Below are 22,339 nucleotides of genomic sequence, written 5' to 3' on the forward strand. Positions count from 1 at the left end.
AAATGGGAGAAATTTGGCTTCTCAAGGGGGCATTTAGCAATGTCTAGAGGAAAACTAAAGAGGTTGCTCCTGGTATCTAGGGATGGAGGCTAAGGATGCCACTAGCAACAAAAAAATTATTAGGCCTCAAGTGTCACTAGTGTTGAGAAACCTTAAAGCAACCTGAATGGAGGAAAAAAAGTCAGCAGAAGACCACATTACCTCAAATGCCCCAAGAACAATAAATTTTAGGCAAATTCCAATAGTCCATTGAAACACAATGGGCTCTCCACCCTGCCTTAACAGGTGACTCCTTAGAAGGATGTTGAGCACTTACGCTGCTGTGATAACTTCTTTTAATGGCCTCCTATTTCTCAGAGAAACATCCTGAGGGTACAATTTAAAAAATCCATTAGCAATTTTACTGTGAAGGACTTCAGCACCACACCATACAGAGGAATCACGGTGTGAGACGCTTTAAAAAACAGTTGCTGCCTTAAGAGAAACCACCACCACAACAAAACAATGTCTTATTTTGCTACCACAACTTGACAATGATCTCTTCTACTCTGAGGCTGAATATTTTCTCTAAAATATCCAAAGCACAGAACATAATTTATAACTATAAAGTATCTCTGCCAGCTCTTAAGTTCAGCTCTTGAAGTTGCCTCATTTTAAATATTTTTATTGTGGCCTTTTCACTCCAAATGAGACTGAGGGGCATACTGATGATCTTTAAGCTGATGATAACCTTGATTCCATCATGCAGATAGGTAAAGAAAGTATTATATGGGCATTTGTCCAAATGATTTCTTCAGCTTTAATTTTTAAATGGTAAACACAAAGCACGAACACCTTTATTAGACAACATTCTAACAATGCAGAAATACATAGCATAAAAAGTAAAAAACCACCCCCAATCACATTCTTCGCCTCATACACAGTATATTAGGCAGTTTGACAAGCTTATAATTTTTCATTTTAAAAAGATTTTTGAAGAGGAAAAACAGGCAAATCATTCAAAATTCAGAAAGTTACCAAAGGGTTTAACAGGAAAAATGTCTCCTATCTTCCATTTCCAGCAAGTCAGTTCCCCTCCCTAAAGGCAAATCCTATTATTCTGTATATGTATGATATGTATTCTCCCCATAATATTTCATGCTTTTGTGGATATGTATGTGTTTAATATTAAGCTACCATTTACTGTTCACTTTATGTCAAAAGTGCCAAGAGCTTTACATAATCCCATTTGTTCCCTATGTCAACTCTGAGAGTTAGAAAATATTTAAGAAACATGATATTATAGAATACATAAAATTTTATAGCTGAAAAATGGTTACATATAAGTTATATGGTTGGCTCTAATGTGAGTAGGAGATTTCCATTTTCTAAGGGAAGAGTAGAGAGTCTTCTGTCCACAGAATATCTTAAAGTGCATAGCAGAGTTTGCAAGAAAGCAAAGAAAATCCCCGGGGCGGGGAGCGGGGGCAAGTACAAATTGGGAAATGAAATCAGCACTAAACTCTTGAGGGTTAGAGGTAAAATATTCATAAGAGACCAAGAGATGAAGCCTTGGGACTCATAAACAAAATGGAGGGCTCACAGGAAAAGGAATTGAAACTCTAATAAAAAACAAATCTTTGAATAACTATACTCTCTGTAAAAGGGAAATTTAGGAAAAAAAGCATTTTTATTTCAGCACAGAGAGGCAATAAAATCACTTGACTTTCTCTTGGCCCTAGCTCCACACAGAGAAATGTGCTTCCCTGAGACTTGACTATCTGGGCATTATTTTCCCCCTGGAGTTTGAGATTCAGATCTAGGCTTCCAGCCTAGAATGAGAAATTCCAACTAAGAAAGTGGTATAAAAGAGATTTAGTCTGGCAAAATGCCTGATTCATCTGTCAGAAGCAAACACAGAGTCACTTTAGAGAGAAACCTCTTCAACCCAGATCAGAAAGCAGTCCCACAGGTAAAGAAAACCTCACTTCCCACAAATAAAAACACGAGAAAATAGGACACTATGAAAAAAAAGATGTAAAACAAATAGAACTTCTGGACTTGAAACACATGATCACTGTTTCCACGGGAAATTAAAAGCAGATTAGACACAACTGAACAGAAAATCCTTGAAATCAAAGATGGAGCTGAGAAAAGATAAAGAGGGAAAATATAAGAGTAGAAGACAAATGGAGGAGAGAGAGAGAGAGAAGGTTCATTGTGTGCCTAAAATAAATTTTAGATTAAGGGTCAATATATAAAGAAATAATGACTGAGAATTTCCAGAATTGATGAAAGACAAGAATCTTCATGCTCAGAAAATAGGAGTCCCAAGTAGGCTAGAAGCCAAATCTATCATTGTGAAATTGCTAAAAATCAAAGACAAGGATCTTACAAGTAGAAATTTGTTTTTAAAAAATGCTCTGTAATTTGGTTGAGATTACAAATCCAGTAACCAGAATAACTCCTGAATTATTCTCAGCCTACATGAAATGCCCTTATATTTATTCCCCTCCCAACCCAGCTTTTAGTTTTTATTCTCTTTTTAAACTCTAAACATGTTATTCATTCATTTAAATATTTACTGAACTACTGTGTGCGAGGCAGTAGGTCTAGGGTAAAAACATAAGAAAACCTCCATAAAAGTGAGAAAGAGGACTCTTGCTATTTATATATATTTATATATTTATAGCCACATTCTTGCTATTTAGATACATACACTGATACAGCCCCGGGGCTAGTAAGCACGGACTTGGATTGTTAAACACATTGTAGCTTGTTCCTGAAATCATCTCTTGAATTCTTGTACACCCGTCTTAATAAATCATATTTTTGGCGGGAATGGGGAGGCAGTGGATATTAAAGTGGATGAACTTTTGACCTTTTAGCTTAGTGAGATGTGCTTTAATAATTGTTTCTTTTGGTGAAAATGGTCTCTCTCTTCTCTTCCAACTTTACGTCACATTAACAGCAACTCCCAGGTTATTCTGCAGAGATACACGATGTTCTAGTCCCACCTCAACCTTCCAACAGTTTTGCCTCAGTAGTGTCAAAACAAAACAAGCAAAAGAAATAGATTTACCTGAGATTGCAGAAAAGAGCCATATAATTTGTTTTATAGCCACATTCTGCTTAGTCTAATAACAGTGATTCTATCTATCTTTCATAACATGGATCAGGTATAGATTACCCTGCATTTGTATAGGTATATATGTTTTTAAACTTTCATATGTATCTTAAAATTCATATACATGTATGTATATATATATACACACACACACAAAAACTTGTAAAATTTTACATTACAAAAATGTAAAAATGAACAGTTTAATAAAAAATACTTAAATTAGGCTTTTTATAGGGGGGTATGGTCCAAAATTTATAATTTTGCAGTCTAAGGAGGCAGTGAAAATTATTAGACGATGACAACAAAAAATATTAAACTAATCTATTAGTTCCTTTGTAAAAGCCAAACCAGTCAACTAAGAGTAAATTATTGTTTTTAATTTATGTTTATATTTTATTGTGAGTACATCATGGAGAGTCAAGGTGTATAACTGTATAAAATAACAAAAATTTTACCAACCTTATGTTCATCATCCAGGTTAAGAAACTGAACATTACCAATATTTAAGTCCACTGTGCACCCCTTTGTGGTAGCATGCCCTACTCTCCTCCCTAGAGGGGATCACTATCCTAAATTTTGTGACAATCTCTCCATTCTTTTTCTTCAAATTTTAATCACACATGTGTCTATGAACGATATATTGTTTAGATTTTTTTTTTCTCAAAGATTTTATTTATTTATTTGACAGAGAGAGCGAGAGCAGGAACACAAGCAGGGAGAGTGGGAGAGGGAGAAGCAGCAGGCCTCCCGCTGAGCAGGGAGCCCGATGCGGGGCTCGATCCCAGGACCCTGGGATCACGACCTGAACTGAAGGCAGACGCTTAACGACTGAGACACCCAGGCGCCCCTAGATTTGCTTATTTTTGAACTTTCTATGAATAGAACTATATTTCGGTATTCTTCTGCAGTTTGCTTTTTGAGCTCAACATTGTTTATTTTCCTGAAATTAATTTACGTCGGTCTGTAATGCTGTAGTTCATTTTTACTACACCACAATATTTCATTGTATGATTATATTACAATTTATTCTTTCAATGGACAATTGAGCTGTTTCTAGGATTTGCTGCTATTATAACTGCTACCACGGACACTCTTGGACGTGTTTTCTGGGACACATATGAAGAGATCTGGAGAATTACTCAGGCAAGGAATATGGGCACATTCAGTTAGACTGGTGGATAAATTGTTCCTCAGTTTATACGTCCATCTGCTTTGAGAGTTTCTATAGCTCAGTGTCCTTCTCCTCACTTGGTATTGTCAGACCTTTTTTTCTCCATCCTGGGAGTTGTGAAATAGTATATCATTATTTAAATGTTCACTGGTAGTAACAATGTAGAAAATCTTTTGATGATTTGGGTAATTCCATAACTTACATATCCGTTTGTATTATCTGTGTCTTCTGTGGATGACCATTTTTTCCCTTTCGTTCCCACTCTAATGCCATTTTTCCCTTTTCATGTTAAGACCTACAGTGCAATACTGAATACTATTGATGATAGTGAGTATGCTTATACTATTACTTTAGAGGGAATGCTTTCAGCATTTCACTATCAAGTATGTATGGTCTTTCCATATACATTGATGAATTTGTTTTGTTTGTATTGGCCCATAGCTTTTCTTTTTCTCCTTGTGGTTTTGGTATTAAGTTATACTCCTAAAACCAGAAGTGGATGATATCCTTTTAAAATATTCTTTCAGAGAGTTTACATAAAATGTGAATGACCTTTTCTTTGAATCAGAGGAAGTGCATTGAATACAAGTAGAACTGTCTTACAAAACCATTTGAGCCTGGTACTTTTTGGCGAAAAAATGACTAGAAGTTTAATTTCTTCAATGGCCATAGACTATTTACACATTTATTATTGTTGAATCTGTTTTAGTGATTTGACCACTTCACATGTTTACAAAGCTTTTGATGTACAGTTGTCCACAATACTCTCTGCTTGATTTCTGCAGCATCTGTAGTTTCATCTACCTGTTTCTCTTCCCAAATTCTTTATCTGTGTCTTTTTTTCCTTTTTAGTTTGTCAATTTTGTTTTAATTTTGGCGTTGCTTGTTCTATTCAATATTTTTACTTTTTATTATGTTATGTTAATCACCATACATCATTAGTTTCTGATTTAGTGTTCCATGATTCATTGTTTACATATAACACCCAGTGCTCCATGCAGTACGTGCCCTCTTTAAGACCCATCACCAGGCCAACCCATCCCCCTACCCCCTCCCCTCTAGAACCCTCAGTTTGTTTCTCAGAGTCCATAGTCTCTCATGGTTTGTCTCCCCCTCCGATTTCCCCCCCTTCATCCTTCCCCTCCTACCTTTTTTTTTTTTAACATAATGTATTATTTGTTTCAGAGGTACAGGTCTGTGATTCAACAGTCTTACACAATTCACTAATTTTTCTTTTATTTTTATTAATTATGCTCATCTAATTTCTTTAGATTTATTCTATTTTTCTTTTATAACTTCTTAAGGTTAAATATTTAGCTCCTATATTTTCAGAATGTCTTCTTTCTCTAAGACAAGTACCCAAGGCTCTTGAACTATTTTGTCTTAGCTTCAAAATCACCTTTCTCTACTTAGCTGTATATCGCTGGGACTCTTCAAATCTCCTGTTCCCATTCCATCAGGGGTCCCCTGTGTATTCCAATAGCTGCTAAAGAGAAACAAGAAGACTGGAGGAAGGAGAGGAAGCTGTTACTTCTATTTTTGCTTCCTGTTCCTGCTAAGAGCAGTGCAGCAACATTTCTTCACTTTGGCAGCAGCATTTCCAATTTTGGTTTCCCATTTTTGCTACAGCCCCGTAACCGGCCACACTGTCTCTCTCCGCAAACACCAGCACCAGCCGGCTGGTCTGAGTCCCACATCTGCAGGGTTGCTTTCTCTGAACCCCTGACACAGCACTAGCTGGGCAGCACTCCGTTATCAGATGCCTGGGTCCTAGCTCTGCAGTCTTTTCTCCAAACCATTAGATTTGAGAAACCATAATCTCTTTCTTCTTTCCCTCAGTGCTAGGAGCAGCACATACTCCAGGACAGTGTCAGATACTGCAATTACTATCTCTGTGTTACCTCGGTGGTCCCCCTTTGCTCTTTCAGTAGGGTCAAAACAACAACAACAACAAAAAATAGGTTTACCTACTAAAAAAAGTACTATAACTAGCAGCAGTGAATAACCGATGCGAAGATGGGGTATTCAGTGTCAGATGTGGCTATCACTGCACACGCTCCTAAAGATGCTGCTTTTCCAGCTGTCCAGACAGCTGTCCAGAAAATCTGTTTCTCTATCTAGGTCTTGGTCATTTCAATGAAGGTGGTAATCCTGGAAAACCTGTCTTAGTTTGTGTGTGTGTATGTGTGTGTGTTGTTTTTGAATGAACACCCACACAAAGTATTAGTGTATGGTTTCTATGTGACATAAAATATTTAAAATGTTAAAATATTCCAGCCAATGTTTTATTTATGTTCAATAGATATTTAATGTAGTAAAATAACATTTTCGGCTTGAATATGTTCATATTATGGCATGAAAGTTTAAGTCTTTCTCTAAAGAAAATTGAGAGAGAGAGAGAGAGAGAGACTAGGAATGAGTAAAAAAGTACCTTAACAAACCCGATAGCTATTTCTCATCACATTAGCATTAGTTCTTATATGTTATAATAAAGGACAGTAAGATAATTTGCCATTTTTGTTTTAATCTCATTTGGCCCTTGTTTTGCAATTTAATCTATTGAATTCTTTAAACTTAGTTCATTGGGTGACTATCTTTAAAAAATATTTTGCTAGCTGAGTATTTTCACCTTCCTTACTAATGTAGTATGAGTGGTATCTGAAGGCTGAGTTACAAAGACCTCCAACTCCAAACCCCTCATACATAGGAAGAAAAATTGGTTGCAAGTGTCAATAGAAATGATGTGTGAGATGACAAACTATTCAGTTGCAACACTGAGGAAATGGAAACTGTAATTGAGGACAACTCTGCTCTTTCATATGTCTCTCAACATTTTTGAGCTTGTCAGGAAAAGCTCCATTTTCTAAAGATACAGTGGCTTTATGTAGTTTTTCAAAATAAAATGACCTTAGCTAGTGCATTTATGGAGAGAGCTATGTCTAGGGTCATGTCTGAGAAAAAAAATTAAAAATCAGAATTCTATCTGAAAGACTGATTATAGTAAGGAGACTGAATCAGTAATCCAAAAAACTCCCAAGAAACAGAAAATCCAAGACTAGATGGCTTCATTGGTGAATTCTATCAAATATTCAAAGAAGAATTAATACCAATTCTTCTTAAACTCTTCCAAAAAATAGAAGAGGCAGATACTCTTCCAAAGTCATTTTATGAAGCCAATATTACCCTGACACCAAAAGCAGATAAAGATGCCAAAAGCAAATTATAGGCCAGTGTCTTTGATGAACACAGATGCAAAAGTCCTCAAAAAAATATTACCAAACCAAATTCAATAATACTTTTAAAGGATCATGCACAATAATCAAACATTTATGCTATGGATGTGAGGATGGTTAAACAGCCACAAATCAATGTAATACATCACATTAACAAAATGAAGGATAAAAATCATACCATCTCAATAGATGTACAGAAAGCATTTGACAAAATTCAACATCCATTCTTGATAAAAAACTCTCAACCAAGTGGGTATAGAGGGAATGTACCCCTCAATATAATGAAGGCCACATACAACAAGCCCACAGCTAACATCATATTCAACAGTGAAAAGCTGAAAACTTTTCCTCTAAGAACAAGACAAGGATGCCCACTCTCACCACTTTTATTCAACATAGTACTCAAAGTCCTAGCCATACCAATTAGGCAAGTCAAAGAAATAAAACCATCCAAGTTGGAAAAGAAGTAAATCTGTCACTGTTCACAGATAACATATTATACATAGACAACCCTAAAGACACCATCAAAAAAACTAATAAAGAAGTTCAGTCAAGTTGCAGGATACAAAATGTGTAATATTTTTTGTTTCTATACACTAATATTGAACTATCAGAAAAAAATTTAAAAAACAATACCATTTATATCATATTACAACAAAAAGAATAAGAAACCTAATAACTTTAGCCAAGGAGGTGAAAGTTCTGTACACTGAAAACTCTAAGACATTAATGAAAGAAATTGAAGATGACACAAATAAATGGAAAGATATTTTGTGCCCGGGGATTAGAAGAATATTGTTAAAATGTCCATACTACCCAAAGCAATCTACAGAATCAAGGTAATCCCTATCAGAATTCCAATGGCATTTTTCACAGAACTAAAGCTAAAAAGAAAAAAAAAAAAAGCTGATTGAGAAATGGGAGGAAGATGTGAATAGACATTTTTCCAAAGACAACATACAGTTAACCAACAGGTACATGAGAAGATGCTCTACAACATCAGTCATCAGGCAAATGTAAATTAAAACCACAATGAGATATCTTACACCTGTTCAAATGGCTATTATAAAAAAGACAAGAAATAACAAGCATTAACAAGGATGTGGGGTAAAGGGAACCTTTATGCACTGTTGGTGGGAATGAAATTGGTACAGCCACTGTAGGAAACAGTATGGCGGTTCCTGAAAAAATAGAAAAAATCATATGATCCAGCAATTCCACTTCTGGATATTTATATTTATAAGAAAATGAAAACACATGCACTCTCATGTTCACTGCAGCATTATTTACAATGGCCAAGATATGGAAACAATCTAAGTGCCCATCAATTAATGAACGGATAAAGAAATTGTGATACTGATACACACACACACACACACACACACACACACACACACACACACACACACACACACACACACACACACACACTGGAATATTCAGCCGTAAGAAAGAAATCTTGCCATTTGCAACAACATGGATGGACCTTGATGACATTATGCTAAGTGAAATAAGTCAGAAAAGGACAAATACTATATAATTTTCCTCTACGTGGAATCTAACACAATAGAAAAAAAACTCATACATACCTAGAAGAGATTGGTGGCTGCCAGACACAGGGGTAGAAAAAATGAGTGAACTGGGTTTTTTTTTTTTTTAAAAGTCTCTTTGTGACACAGATGCACTCTCAACAGGAGATTTAATATGCTTTCTTCACAACCATGTAGGAGCTTACCTCATTGTGTATATATCCTTCTAATTATGATTTCTTTCCCTTTTCAAGACTAGGAGAAAACTTACCTATTTCCTACCTGATGGCGAACATTCCCTGAAACTGATTGAAGCTTGGACAAAGTACCTAATGAACACTGACCTTCCCGGTACTCTTGCGATACATACTACTTTTTGGTGAAGGTAATATGAAAACAATGTAGAACACCAGTATTTGTACTGTGATCACTCTGGTATGCTTGGATTTTAAAAATTGAAAATGGGACATACCTGGAAACACACATACATGCACACACCATCATAGCCTTGCTTGTAGTCTTATTATATATATCAAAATCCATAAGTAGGTTTTGTATGAGTAACAGGAAGAAGGAGAAATACCTCTTCTATCCTTTGAACACATAGCTGTTTGACCCATGTAGCGAAGTAATTATGAAGGAGTTTATTTTGGATTTTATAAGTAGGATCTATGAGGACAAGGAAGAAAATATTACTCTCTACCAACAGGAAAATAAAGCTCCAAAGACAAACAGCATACGCACAGGGGTAAGAGGTAGGTGTTGGTGGGAAAGCAGAACAGATTTACGTCAACGCACCATCTCCAGGCAAAAGCCTTCATTCCATCATCATATAAGAAACTAGTGCACACTTTTACTACATTAAAAGCCCTGTCTCCTAAAACACACACACACACACACACACACACACACACACAAATACCATCATATTTCTAAAATGTACACATTTCCAGATACTTCAACTAACTCACCGATGGCTTAGTAACAACTTAGGCTAACAGAAATTCCAATCACTTCACACTCTGATTTTCTGGGTTATTTTGCCAGGAGCTTATCATGAAAAAAATATATACATGTATTTAAATAACCAGGTATTTTAATTACATAAGTATATAAAGCCTTAATGTTTCATTTAAAATATTTTTTATTGTTCCCCATATTGAAACCTTTGTAGCTCATGTTTCATGTTTGTTTACTACAAATGCCTAGATTCACATGAAAACCATTGAAAAATGACCTGTGGTCTTGAGTTTATATTTGGATTCTTTCTCTTAAGACTTTGCCTAAGTTATACTGGTATCAACCAGAGGCATTAGGAGAAACCCTTCAACTGGGATTGTATGCACACTGAAAAATATGTCACTAGAGATCAAGTTTAACTTTTTTCCTGAGGTTTACTGCCTATGGTTTTGGCTGTCCTAAACAGTAACATTTAGCTACCGATTCATGGCCCACAAGCAGAGATTGGAGGGCAACCCATTTCGAACAAAGGAGCTATACAGGGCATTGGTTCAGGAGACCCCTTAATGGCCCTAAAATGAGCCTAAACATACCTCCTGATATTCGCTAAACAAGCATGGGCTCTTCTTTTCCACTTGTGAACAGCAAATGGGTTTAGCAATTGTGGCTATTATCTATTTAGAAAGTCATGAACAAAAATATTTGTCATCTTTCCCAGAAGAAAATGCTTGCATGATGCAATGAATGAGCATGTAATGCTAGCAAAATTCCTGGGAGACTTAGTTCTGTCTGAGCATTATGTTGTCTGTGTATCGTGGGATACCTTTCCAGCGTACCCAGCTAAGTGAAGTTTGCGATAGACTGTTCTCACCACCTCACAGTTTCACTCCAGGGAAGTAGGATGCCACTTCCTCCCTTCCATTCCCAATCTCCAAGTCCAGAGCTCCTCAGAGATTTGGAAAAAACAAACAAACAAAACAAAACCTACAGACAACTCAATTCAAATGGGGATACCTAAAATTGTTCAATGTTATTCTGAATAGAAAATAAAGGGGTAGTAGAAAAACCCTTTGATAGTTGTCTCTCAGTTTCTCCAATTTTGTGCCTATTTTCAAAGGGCCCAAATTCTTTGCAGAGAAGGAAGTCAACCAGGATTTTGTCAAGTGCTTCAAGCAGGCATGTTCACTTTCCCTGGGAAAACTCAACTTCTTTAAGTATTTAATTCACCTTATCTCTCTATAGTGCCTAGAGCAGTGTTTTGCTTAATAAGCAGGTAGAGGGAGGATGAAGAACAGGGCTGATGGGTGAAATGCCGTTTCCCCTTCATTCATCCATATAGTGAAAACCTCTATGTGAGGCATCATCTGCAGCCCAAAGAGCATGGCGGAAAAGCTTGTCTACCCTCTGAAGGTAATAGGAAGACACATTCTCACAGAGTCCTGGAGAAATACAGAAGGGTATTTATTAATTTCCAGGAGACCAGCTAAGGTCCTTTCTTTTAACAAGTAAACGTTTCTAAGATGCCACAATTCAAATGAGTGTCAGAACACTGCCAGGAGGTTTCAAAGAATGCAAATGTATTTAATTTTTTGGTCTCAGAGAAGACAAAAATAAATAGATCAAGCAGGAGAATTTTACTGTTAATTCTATTGTAAAATAGTAACTTGATAACAAAGAAAAATGATCCTTTGGCCTGCTTCACCTTATTGAAAGAATGGAGGAATTTATTCATATAATCATCTTGAGGTAATCAATAGTTATAAAAAATACATCTTAACAAAGGGAAAGGGCCCAGCTGTTATTTAAATGTTGACAAGCATGCAGCCTCTAAGGGCAGGAGGTGAACAACCTCTCTGCTCACGAAGGACAAATAGACAATGTTACCAATAGATTTCATCTAATTGGATCTCCCCCTTTATTTTAATGGGAACAAGGGGTTATTAGAACTAGTATTTCTTGGGGCGCCTAGGTGCCTCAGTCGTTAAGTGCCTGCCTTTGGCTCAGGTCATCATCTCAGGGTCCTGGAACAAGTCCCGCATCAGGTTCCATTTCTCCCTCTCCTACTCCCCCACCCCACTTGTGTTTCCTCTCTTGCTGTCCCTTTCTGTCAAATAAATAAATCTTTTTTTAAAAAAATTAAAAAAAAAACAACAACAAAGAACTAGTATTTCTTTACTCACACAGTATCTACAGACTGCAGAGAACTGAAGAAGAGCTCAACAGAGAGCAGAACAACACTCCATGGAGAAAGAGCACTCTTTGCTAGTATTTGCTATCACTAAGACAGATGTATAATCACGACACTTTAAAAATGGAGCACAACCATCAATGGTACACTTGGCAGAAGGGAAAATGCATTAAGCAAATGGTGGGAGACTGCCACCAACATTCCGCCTACTTTGAACTTTCCTGAAATTTTGGACCAGTGCCTGAACTTGTGTTTTTAATTTTTAAGGTGCAGATAATTGGGTTTGCCCAGTACAGACGTGAGATCCAAACTTTACTTTGATTGCATCCCTTAGGGGTCTGCTGCTAAGTTTTGGTTGTGACGCAGAATTAAGTTCACAATTAAGTGTCAAATCTCCCCACATTCCCATAATTCTTTACACAGTTACTCACCCGGCTGTTCCCTTCTGCTGCAGGAGGGGATGGGGCCATATCCTATGACTGGTTTAGAGCCTGAGCTCCTGGACAGGGCAGATATTTCACTTCAAGGGTATATGTTTCCTATTAGGGACACTCAATTTTTTGCTTTGAACCGCCCCTTACCTCTAGACTAGTTCTCTAGTTTCTAGATTTTACTCATGCTGATCTGGGTACAGTCCTGTTTTCACCTTTTCCATATGACTTTCCCCCAGCAATTCTCTCAAAAGCATCCATATTTCAAGAACGGATTTGGCACCCTTAAGGCATTTCTTACTGCCTTACATCACAGAGACCCACACACATGTATTAGCTTTAAACCCACTGAAGACAAGTCTTTGTTTTTTGAAAATTCTTAAAATCCTTACCACCTAGTAAATCTCTTAAACATGAAACAACATAATCAATGTTGGATAAATACTCAGGGATTTCACTTTATAAAACATTTTTCAAAGTAATTTAGATTTCATTTCAAATACACTATATTAAACAGAACACACATTCTTCTCAAGTGCATGTGGGATATTCTCCATGCTAGATCACATGTTAGGCCATAAAACAAGTTTCAATAAATATAAGAAGACTGAAATCATATCAGGCATCTTTTCTAACTGCAACTTTATGAAACCAGGAATCAATGACAAGGAGGAAAGTGGAAAAACCACAAGCATATGGAGACTAAACAACATGCTAATCTCCAACCAAATGGTCAATACAGAAATCAAAGAGGAAATTAAAAAGTACCTTAAGACAAGTAAGAATGAAAATACAATGCTTCAAAATCTATGGGATGCAGTAAAAGCTGTTCTAAGAGGGAAGTTTATAGTGATACAGGCCTGCTTCAAGAAGTAAGAAAAATTTCAAATAAAGAATTTAACCTCACACCTAAAGGAACTAGAGAAAAGGACAAAGCCCAGAGTCAGTAGAAGGAAGGAAAGTTGGTTCTCTTATTACTATTTTTTAAGTACTCTCTACTCCTAACATGAGGCTCAAACTCACAACCCTGAGATCAAGAGATATATGCTTGGGGCACCTGGGTGGCTCAGTCATTAAGGTCATGATCCCAGGACCCCGGGATCGAGCCCCACATCGGGCTCCCTGCTCAGTGGGAAGCCTGCTTCTCCCTCTCCCATTCCCCCTGTTTGTGTTCCCTCTCTCTCTGTCAAATAAATAGATAAAAATCTTAAAAAGTGGGGTTCCTGGGTAGCTCAGTAGGTTGGGCTTCTGCCTTCTACTCGGGTCATAGTCCCAGCGTCCTAGAATCGGGTCCTGCATCGGGCTCCCTGTTCAGCAGGGAGTCTGCTTCTCCCCTTGCTCCTTCTCTCTCTAAGAAATAAATAAAATTTTTAAAAAACATCTTTAAAAAAAGTTACACGCTCTACTGATTGAGCCAGCCAGGTACCCCAAAAATTGGTTCTTTAAAAAGATATAAATTTTTAGAAAAACTATCAAGAAGGACAGATGGCCCAAATAAATAAAAAAAATGAAAGAGAATTTACAATCAATACTACAGAAATACAAAGGATCATAAAAGACTAGTATGAACAATTATACACGAACAAATTGGAGAACCTAGAAGAAATGAATTCCTAGAAATATAATCTGCCAAGACTAAATACATGAGAAAGAGAAAATCTAAACACACCAATTAGTAGTAATAAAATTGAATCAGTAATCAGAAAAACTTATAAGTCAAAAAAAAAAAAAAAAACATTTAAAATTCTGGGACCAAAGTCTTCACAGATGAATTCTACCAAACATTTAAAGAATAATTATTACCTATTCTTCTCAAGTTATTCCTAAAAGCTGAAGAGGAAGTAATGCTTCCAAGCTCATTCCCAAGGCCAGCACTACCCTGATACTAAAACCAGACAAAAACACTACAAAAGAAAAAAAAATTACAGGCCAATATCCCTGATGAGCATTGATGCGGAAGTCCTCAACAAAATAGAGAAAATCCAATTAAAAATACATTAAAAGGATCATACACTATGATCAAGTGGGACTTATTTCAGGGATGCAAGGGTGGTTCAGTATCTGCAATCAATCAATATGATACACCACATTAACAAATAAAGGGTAAAAATTGTATGATCACCTCCAACAGATACAAAGAAAGATTTGACAAAATCCAGCATCCATTAATGATAGAAACTCTCAACAGAGTGGATATAGAGGGAATGTACCTCAACATAATAAGGGCCATATATGCCATAGAAACAGTGAAAAGTTGAAAACTTTTAAGATTAGGAACAAAACAAGGATGCCCACCCCTGCCATTTTATTCAACACAGTACTGGAAGTTCTAGCCACAGCAATTAGACAAGAAATAAAAGACACCTGCATTGGAAGAAGTAGAATGTCACTATTCACAGATGACATGGTGCTGTATATATAGAAAATCCTAAAGCCTCCATCCAAGAACTATTAAAATAAAGGAGTTTAGTGAAGTGGCAGGACGCATAATTAATATACAGAAAGCTGTTGCATTTTAGACACTAAAAACCTGCTATCAGAAAGAGAAATAAATAAAACAATCCCACTTGTAATTGCATCAAAAAGAATTAAAGACCTACGAGTAAATTTAATCAAAGAAGTGAGAGACCTCTGAAAAGCATAAGATGCTGATGAAATAAACTGAAGAGGATATTAATATGACATAAGGAAAGATATACTGTGCTCATGGATTGGAAGAATACTGTTAAAATGTCCATACTGCCCAAAGCAATCTACAAATTTAATGAAATTCCTATCAAAACATTAACAGCATTTTTCATAGAACTAGAATAAAGAATCCTAAAATTTGTGTGGAACAGCAATAGACCCTGAATAGCCAAAGCAATCTTCAGAAAGAACAAAACTGAAGGTATGATGCTTCTAGATTTCAAATTATACTGTAAGGTATAGTAGTCAAAGCAGGACAGTAGTGTCACAAAAACAGACACAGATCAGTGGAGCACACTAGAAAGCCCAGAAATAAACAGATGCTTATCCTGTCAATTAATCTACACCAAAGGAGGCAAGATATATATAATGAGGGAAAGTACAGTCTCTTCAATAAATGGTTTTGGGGACACTGGAAAGCTACATGTAAAAGAATGAAACTAAAGCACTTACACCATATAAAAAATAAACTCAAGATGGATTAAAGGCTTAAATATAGACCCTGAAACTACAAATCTCCTCAATGAAAACATAGGCAGTAAGTTCACATTGGTCTTAGTGATTTTTTTTCTTTTTTTTTTTTTTTGCATCTGTCTCCTCAGGCAAGGACAACAACAACAAAATAAACAAACGGGACTACACCCAGCTAAAAAAAAAAAAAAAAAGTTTGCCTAGTGAAGGAAACCATCAACAAAATGAAAAGGCAACCTACTGAACAGGCTAAGATATTTGTAAGTCATGTATGTGATTAGAGCCTAATATCCAAAATATAAAGAACTCCTAAGATTCGATATCAACAAAACAATCCAATTAAAAAATGGGCCGAGGACCTAAATAGACATTTTTCCAAAGATGATGGACAGATGGCCAATAGGCACATGAAAAGGTACTTAACATTACTAAGCATCAGAAAAATGCAAATGAAAAACCACAAGGACAGACCACCTCATACCTGTTAGCATGCTAATATCAAAAAGACAAGGAGCAGAGGAGGGCAGCAGGGGGTGGCCTGATACTGCCAGGGAGAGCCCGTGGGTTGGCACTGGTGCAGAGAGAGCATCTGCCAGTAGCCCCACGAGTTCCCAGAGAACCAGCCCCCACGTGTGCGTGAGGCCCATGGTGCACATGACGCTGGGGGAGTAATGCACAGCCTCAACCAGTTGGGCGGGTGGCATCATGAGCAAGGTGTTCACCAAGGACCTGGACCCGTGCACCGAATGGCTGAAGAGCACCAGCAGCTGTCAGCGTCCCAGGTCAAGAGCCTCTGCCAGAAGGCTGAAGACACCCTGTCAAAAGAATGCTACGTACAAGAGGCTCGATGGCCAGTGACGGTCTGTGGAGACGTAGAGGGACAATTTCATGATCTCATGGAACTGTCTAGAATTGGTGGCAAATCACTGGATACAAACTACTTGTTTATCGGCGAGTATGTTGACAGGGGATATTATTCAGTTGAACACTTATTCTGCTCGTAGCTCTTCCGGTTTGAACACATCACCATTCTCCAAGGAAATCATGAGAGTAGACAGATGACACAGGTATATGGTCTCTATGATGAGTGTTTAGCAAAATATAGAGATGAGAATGTTTGGAAATATTGTACAGATCTTTTTGACTGTCTTCCTCTCACTGCCTTGGTGGACGGGCAGCCAGTCTGTCTCCATGGTGGCCTCTCACCATCCATAGCTACACTGGATCACATCAGAGGGCTTGAGAGCCTGAAGTTCCTCATCAGGGTCCAGTGTGTGACTTGCTGGGTCAGATCCAGACGATCAGGGTGGTTGGGGGGTGTCTCCTCGAGGAGCTTGTTACACCTTTGGGCAAGACATTTCTGAAACATTTAATCATGCCAATGGCCTCGTACTGGTATCCAGAGCTCACCAGCTGGTGATGGACAGATGTAACTGGTGCCACGACCAGAACGTAGTAACGATTTTCACTGCTCTTAATTATTGTTATCATTTGTGGTATTCAAGCTGAAAGCATGGAACTTGAAGATACTCTAAAATGCTTTCTTGCAGTGTGACCCAGCACCCAGCAGAGGCGAGCCAATATTACTCACAGTACCCCAAGACCACTTCCTGTAATGAAATTTTAAACTTGTGCAGTGTTATCACAAACCTTATATTGACCTAATGGAAATGGGAAGAGCAACAGTAACTCCAAAGTGTCAGAGAATAGTTAACATTCAAAACACTTGTTTTCAGACGGACCATTAGGTGTGCCACATAAAAACACAAAGCCCTTTGTCAACAGCCATGACCACTTTAGAAACAACCGGTTTGTTGTATGCCAAAGCAATATTGCAGGTGAAGAAACCAGTTTCTGGCAGAGCGCTGTGTGTAGTTACTTTCGCTTTCTCTGAGAGACTGTGGACAATAAGACATAAACATTAACATCTCTTGAATACAGTTGAACTTCCATTTAGCTATTGGTTTACTCAGCAGGGCTGTAGGTAAGGATAGCAGCAAACCATTATTGGAGCTTAATGGACTTTTTCAAAAAGTAAGTACCAAGGCCTCCCCTCTACTTGGGAGTTTTGAAATCATCTTATTTTCAGGAAGTCAGAACCTGGTGAATTGTCTTCAACAGAACTGTTTTTGCCCCTCCTATAAGACAACATTCCTGCACAAGAGCACTGTGGTATGTTTCATAACAAGTAACAAGTGTTGGTGAGGATGTGGAGAAAAGGAAACCCTTGTGCACTGTGGGTGGGATTGTAAATTGACGCAGCCACAATAGAAAACAGTATAGAGTTTCCTCAAAAAATTAAAAACAGAACTACAATATGATCCAGCAATTCTACATCTAGGTATTTATCAAAAAAATGAAAACAAGAATTTGAAAGGACATGTGTACCGCTATGTTCACAGCACTATATGTAACAGCCAAGATATGGAAACAACCTAAATGTTCATCAGTGGGTGAATGGATAAGGAAGTTGAGGTATTTATAGACAATGGATTACTATTCAGCTATAAAAACAATGAAATCTTGCCATTTGCAATACATGGATGGGACCTGGAGAGTTTTAATAATAAGTGAAATAGGTAAGACAGAGAATGACAAATATATGACTTCACTTGTGGAATCTGAAAAACAGAACAAATGACCAAACAAAACAAAAGGACTCAGATACAGAGAAACTGATGATTGCCAGGAGAGAGGAGGGGGGAGGGATGGACGTAGTAAGCAAGAGAGATTAGAAAATAAGTAAGACATGCACGTGTAACATACAGCATAAGGAATATAGTCAATAACATCATAACTGTATGGTGACAGATGTGACTACACTTACTGTGGTGACCATTTTATAATGTAATGTATCTCGAATCACTATGCTATACACCTGGAACTAATACAATATTGTATGTCATTCTTCAATAAAAATAAAATACACTATGAACACTGACTTTATTAGTTCCTATGTCCACTGCTTTTATAAAAAGAATATCTTCTAATGGTTTTCACAGTAGGTTTTGATTTTTGTGTACAGTTTCAATGCAACCTCATACAGGATTTGGAACCCCCTGAAAGACACCCAAATGCTATAGTCTTATGTGTATAAATAAAAATCACAGTGTTCTACATTTTACAATGTACACCATACAGTTGGTTCTGTATCTCAATTTTAAAGATATTAACTTAAGAGTTCTACATTTTTGCTCCAAATCTATAAATTATCTGGTTAATAAGAATCTAAACATCTCTCTCAAGTCTAGAGCAGGGTCTCTCAACCTTGGCATAATTAACATTTTGGAATAGATAATTGTTTTCTTTTTGGGGGGGTGGGGCTCTCCTGTGCATGGTAGGATGTTAAGCAGCCCCCCTGGCCTCTGCCCCCTAGAAGCCAAGAGTGCCGTTCCATTACCCCCATTGGGACAAAAAAATGCCTCCACACATTGACCAGTGTCCCTGGGGAGAAAATTCCATTTCCTTGTGATTTCCAGATCAGTAGCAATGACATCACCTGTGAGCTTATTAAATATGCAAATCTTTATGTCCACCCTGACCTAGTGAACCAAAATCTCTTGGGTGGTACCCAGGAAAGTGCCACTTAACAAGCTCTCCAGATGATTTTCACATGCATTTAAGTTTGAAATTCACAGAGGCCCAGGCCCAGTGAAAAAGGACAGGGCTTGGACTTCTGCATTTTTATCAAGTTCTGCAAATAATTCTGATATGACTGGAGTTTAAGGGCTATTAGAGCAGAGTTACCACATCTGTTTGCCTATTAGAACAACTGGGTGGTTGGAAGGTGGGGCAGAGATTTTTGAAAGTCTTAAAGCTCAGGTCACATGCCAGACAGAATAAATCGATCTTGGGGGGTGGGACACAAACAGCAAAACATTTGAAGCTCAAGTTTTGGCTGCACATTAGAATCACCTGGGGAGCTTTTGAAACTACTTGTGACTGGTCCCATTTTCCTTGAATTGAATCACAAGTCAAGTATCACATTCCCCCACCCCATACAATGTCCCAGATGATTCTAACGTGCATCCAAGATTGAGAACTACTGCTCTAAATTTGCATAAATATTGAGAGGCAGAATGATGTCATCAGGGATGCAGACCCTAGATTCCAATTCCCTGGGTTTGAACCCCAGGTTTACCTCTTCCTGTTTGATCTTGGGTAAGTTACTTAACCACACTAAGCTCTGATGTCCTCTTCTGTCAAATGGGGAAGGTAATGACACTTCTCTAGGGTGCCAGCAAAATTTCTAGTCATTTTTTAAAGCAAAATCTGATGATGAGATTAGACATTAAGAAATAGATCTCCTCAGAGGTAAGTACTTACGGGTAAATTTGGCATTCTTACTCTAAGCAAGACAAACCTGCTGGTATCCAGAGTTGTGTTTCCAGCAAATAGGGTTTGGCTAAAATTCTGGAAGTTGTGGATTTCAAAAATGCTATTTTAATATTGCCAGTCATCTAGGTATCCATAAACAGAAGGCATGAGATGAAAACATCTTTGCACTGGTACTGCCTTTCATGGATTTGCAAAGCAACTGACCATGGCCTTTCTCAGGGAGACCCTTTGAGGCTATGTGATTAATGTAAGGTGCACTTACCCCAAAGTACCCCATTAATCTTCCCAGTTCCCTCTCTCCTACCCCCAGCAGTTCCCTGTACCTTGCCTCTTTCGAGTCTTTCCCATTTGCATGAACTTTTGGGTGCAGAGCACAAGGTTGACATTTTGGCAGAGAATCATGACAGTCACTGAAGTCTTTCCATGGTAAATATAGTGCAGTAGAATCAGCATGTCCTAAAATATTTGTACAGATCTTCATGATTTTCTTCACTGTCTGCACAGAAAGTTTTACAGGTCTTAACAACTAATTGAAAAATCAGAATTTATTTATAAAATGCCCATAAAAATATGTTGGCGTATGTGTGCCGGTCCTAAAAATCAAATTCAAATAAAATCAAGGCAAGTTCTGGTAAGAAGAGTCTGTGTCACCTTATAGTTCTATTTTGGCTTGTTATTTTCGACAGATTCTGTGTCAGAGAACTTTAAGTCTGTGTCAGCAAGGCGTAGTAGAATCTGACAGAGGGATGTATAAACCCTGATGCACGACTTGCTGTTTGTGTCCTTGGATGAGTTCATCTCTCGGACCTGTCGTTTCCTTACCATTTTCCTGACAGAATTATTTTGAGTATTAAATAAGATGAAGAGAAGGTAACTCTGATGTCACTGTCCCCTCATCCTCTAGTTCCTGCTGGCAACAAATGGGTATGTTTAAGGCACAAGCAATAGCAGGTACAGACAAGTAGCCATCACAATGTTTCAAATTCTGGAATGTAATTCAAGCACTGAGGGGAAGGGAATCTTAATGATCCCAGTGAATCATCAAAGGATATAAAAATAACGACCCACATTGAGATTTTTTTTAATGGACAGATTTGTGTCACAGAAATTAAATCAAGTCTAATTTGCTACCACCCTTTGCTTCTGAGAAATATCAAGGCCCTCTCTAGGTGATAGGATTCAAATGGTCCTAACAAGAGCAAATGCCTATGGACACATTTCAACTCCAGAGGGCTCATCAGACCAGCCATGAGAGTCATTTCCATGGTGTCATGGTGCTTTGCTGAGTGCCTTCCTGTTAACTCAATGTTTAAGCAACAGATCCAGTTTTTAGTGTTTAGGAATAACATGGTGGGCTTAATGTTTGCTGTAAGCAAATACAGATGTTTGTTACAATTGCAGCTGAAACTTTTAAGAAGGAGTTCAAAACTTGAGCCTGCACTAGGATAAAAGAGATCAGAATCATGGTCATAAGTGTGTGGTCTTTAGACCAGCAGCTATAGTAACACCTGGGAATTTTAGAAATAGATATCCTTAGGCCCCACTCCACAGGAGTGGAGCTTAACAATCTGTTTCAATAAGCTGTCTAGATCATTCTGATGTTCATTTAAGTTTGAAAACCACTGCTCTAATGCAATGCTTCCTAAATCTTGGTGTTCATCACTAATAATCACCAGGAAATCTTGTTTAAAAACAAACAAGTCAATGGACGATCTTGTGCCAACCCTCCAGATTCTAATTCAGTTGGTTTGGGACCAGGGAATACATATATTAAAAAGATGCCTCTAGGTGATTCTATTGATTATCTGGGTTTGGAAACCACTTTATAAATTATTAGGTTTCAGGGGCTCACATTGAGGAGGGGAGAGAAGGAAAAGGGGGGGAGGGGAGAGAAAAGGGGGGGAGAAGGAAAGGGGGGAGGGGAAAAGGGAGAAGGAAAGGGGGGAGGGGAGAGAAGGAAAAGGGGGGAGGGGAGAGAAGGAAGGGGGGAGGGGAGCAAAGAACAGGAGGGGGGAGAAGGGGAGAGAGGATTAAATAGTTTTTCTTTAAGTCCAAATATACTGTCACTGAAATATCTTTAATATTTTCAGAACTAGGCTTAAAGAACTTACATTAATGGCAAGGTGTTTAAACAAAGCCCAGTTTAAAAATTGTTCACTTTCTAATTTTTTACTGTAATTAATGATTAATTTCATCCTCACTAACTACAAGATTTGACTACATG

General features: G+C 37.7%; 1 pseudogene; it reads left to right on the forward strand.

The window, feature by feature from the left end:
* Window positions 1-16,482: 16,482 nt before the first annotated feature.
* LOC113911534 lies at window positions 16,483-17,393 on the forward strand (annotated as a pseudogene).
* The last annotated feature ends 4,946 nt before the right edge of the window (window positions 17,394-22,339 follow it).

The sequence above is a fragment of the Zalophus californianus genome, chromosome 12 (assembly GCF_009762305.2).
Source record: "Zalophus californianus isolate mZalCal1 chromosome 12, mZalCal1.pri.v2, whole genome shotgun sequence".
Classification (NCBI taxonomy): domain Eukaryota; kingdom Metazoa; phylum Chordata; class Mammalia; order Carnivora; family Otariidae; genus Zalophus; species Zalophus californianus.